The sequence below is a fragment of the Aureococcus anophagefferens genome (assembly GCF_000186865.1).
Source record: "Aureococcus anophagefferens unplaced genomic scaffold AURANscaffold_20, whole genome shotgun sequence".
Lineage (NCBI taxonomy): Eukaryota > Pelagophyceae > Pelagomonadales > Pelagomonadaceae > Aureococcus > Aureococcus anophagefferens.
The window spans coordinates 375,230-378,192 of record NW_008705580.1 but is presented as its reverse complement, the minus strand read 5'-3'; positions in this window follow the sequence as shown (position 1 = coordinate 378,192).

The window sequence follows — 2,963 nt, the reverse complement described above, 5'->3', positions numbered from 1 at the left end:
ATAGCCCCGCAGTGCTTTCGCATATTCTGCGGTGTTGAGACTGTATGCAATAATAGTTGTTGGTTGCCCTTCGTGCACTAAGAGAACCTCGCCGCGGCACCCCATATCCAAACATGGTCGACCGCCCTCAAGTTCACCAAGGTTAATGGTCCACGGGTCTTCCTCCGGGCTTTCTTTGCCCATGAATCGCGCAAAGGCAGATGATAACTTGTATGTCCGTCGCGCAGGTCCGAGCTTCTCTCGTCTAAATTCACCACCCAGTTGATTTCGATTTGTGGCCTGGTCTTGAGAAGGCGGTACTTTTGGTACAGATGGCATCAAGTCTAAAAGGGCGTTTGTCATCAAAGAGGGCTGGTCGCAGCTTCCATTGTCTGCGACATGCTCTAATTCATGGGGTGGAATGACACTAGAAACCATTCTTGTCTGGTATGGTGTCAATTGGGCGCATGATGCGCTGAGCTCTGGAGTTTTCTTAGAGATCGCAGTCGATAATTCGTTGGTTGAGTCTGAATGTTCATCAAATGGTAGTCGTTCGTATTGTTCATCTGCCATGCCTTCTTCCAGTTCATCGTCATCTGTCATAGCACGGATATCTGCCCGGCTGGTGGCTTTATGGAGGGCTTGTTTTATCTGTTGCAAGCGATGCAGTTCCGCCGCTACCAAATCATCTCTTGCGACTGCAGTGGAAGCATCACTAGGCATTGTATTGGATGTGCGCATTGTACCCTGTACCGTTGTCACAAGTTGACCAAGCAAAGACAGCTGGGCATTCCAGTTAGTGGCGTGAATGTAGAGCTCCCGGCGAAACTGACCAGGGAAATGCATTACATCGACTACAATCTCTTGGGTATGCAAGGGAAATCCACTACCAAGCAAAGCTTCTGCGAGGTGCTTCTCGAGTTTGCTAGAGTGCTGTTGTATTTCGAGTAAGATTCGATTCGTTTCAGAATTGACAGCCAAGCAGAAGTTTGAGGATGATTCTGGAGTCGTAAAGATTACATCATCCTGGGCGGTATCCTCTGCTTTGATAGCGATGTCCACAAGAGTCTGAAGCTCACGAATCTTTTCTTCGAATTCCTTTGAGAGTTGTTGATTCAGCCCGCGCAGGTGATGGTATTGCTCCTGCAGGTTATGCGCATGAAACAGATGGTCGAAGGGTAGTTCTTTTCGAGTGTGTATGGTGTAAAGGGTGATGCTGTCATATTCAATTCTGGCTGCAAGATTACCGCATCCAAAAAAGTGAATATGTTCAGATTGAATGCGATGCTTACAGCCACTGGTTCGGCCAAGGGCGCTTTTGTTGTAGAAAGAAACCTCCAAATATTTTCCAAAGGACATTTTCCAAGTGTCATCTGACATCGGTACTAGAGGCGTGACTATTCGCTCGCACTTCCGGCAGTAACTCCACATAAGAATGGATCGATCAAACGAACTATTCGAACAGTCTTGATTTCGCGCGGGTGGTTCCACTGGTAGCGATTGATCAAGTTTGATCACAGTTACTGTTAATCGCCCATCGTTGTGATTGAACATCTGCGTAATGTCTAGTACAGAGCGTCTTTCACTGTGTGGAAACTTAAGATCCAGATTAAAACAAGAATCCAATAGAAATTGTCCGAGACACACATCTTGTGGTGTGTAAAATAGTATGGCCTTGACCTCGGCAGAGGCACACTGTATGTGCTGGCTCATCCAGACGCTAGTAACCAAGAGACTCTGATGGTCGTATGCTGTGGTGAGAGGTATTCCACCAAAAAGACGGCTATCTTTCCTACTGTGCTGGATTGTATTGTCGAATCTCACAGCCAATGAAGTTGATAGCAAGTCTGAGTTGCTGCATTCCGGAAAGTCTTGCTGGTTGCTGGTCGATAAAGAGGCCCCGCAATCAAGAAGGTATGATGTCTCTAGCCGCAAATGATACGCGACATATATTGCGAATCGAACAATGCGTTTGATTTGCTTTAGTACTGTCTTATGCTCACCTCGTAGCAGGATACTACATCCTAGTCCCTTCGGACAACCAGCCAGGTAGACATAGTTGATGAAGCCGTGCCCACGGACTCGTTTACAATGATGCCTTGAAAACGCTAGTGAATTACTTGCTTGGGAGCATGCATTCCCTGGAGTAGCATCGGAATGGTGGTGCAGGTTTCGATAAGCGACCATTTGGAAACGTTGGCAGTGACCGATGGATGCACAACCAAGCTTTCCCATGTTATTCACATGGTCAGTGGACGACAAAACCGCGGCGCCAGTCATGCGAGCAATTCTATTCATGAGATTAGGCTTCACGTTTTGTATGACAATGACCTCATGCTGATGCAAGTACTCCTGCGCCTGTCTTGAAACTGATTGGCCAACGAGAAGCAGATCAGGGCGCAGTCGGACAATCTTGTCTATCATAATCTGAGTGTACCTCTGTTCTTGTTCCATCAAAGTCCCAAAACTTGCTAGCCTAGAACAAGTACGTTGAAATTCGATACCGCCAGACAAAAGCAAAATACGAGGGTTCCTGCACGTGCGCGCCATACGCTTGTGGACTACATGCTTGCGAAACACTACCCCGTCGATGTAGCAGCACTGGTTTACAGACCCGCCTGGTATTGTCTTCAATTTGACATATGGACGGATGTCCATGTGATCTCCTGCGCGAATATTAGGATTGACTGTGGTACACACTTGGTCCACCAACTTTAGGATGATGACACTCCACAAATCGGCTAGCTTGGTGTCAGAAGAGCATTCGCTGGCCGGGCAAACATCCGCAAGGACCAGGGATTTGACAATTAAACCAAGATGCTGCGCCGCACTCGAGGAGAGGTGGCAACGCGTACGAACGAGGTCCGTAGTGCTCTCGATATTCATTGACGTAGCACTCATCACCGACATGGGCGCTGCTGCAGATGTGCTCCCAAGAAGCCTGCGTCGCAAATTAGCCTCAACACGGGGATCCTCAGAGCGAC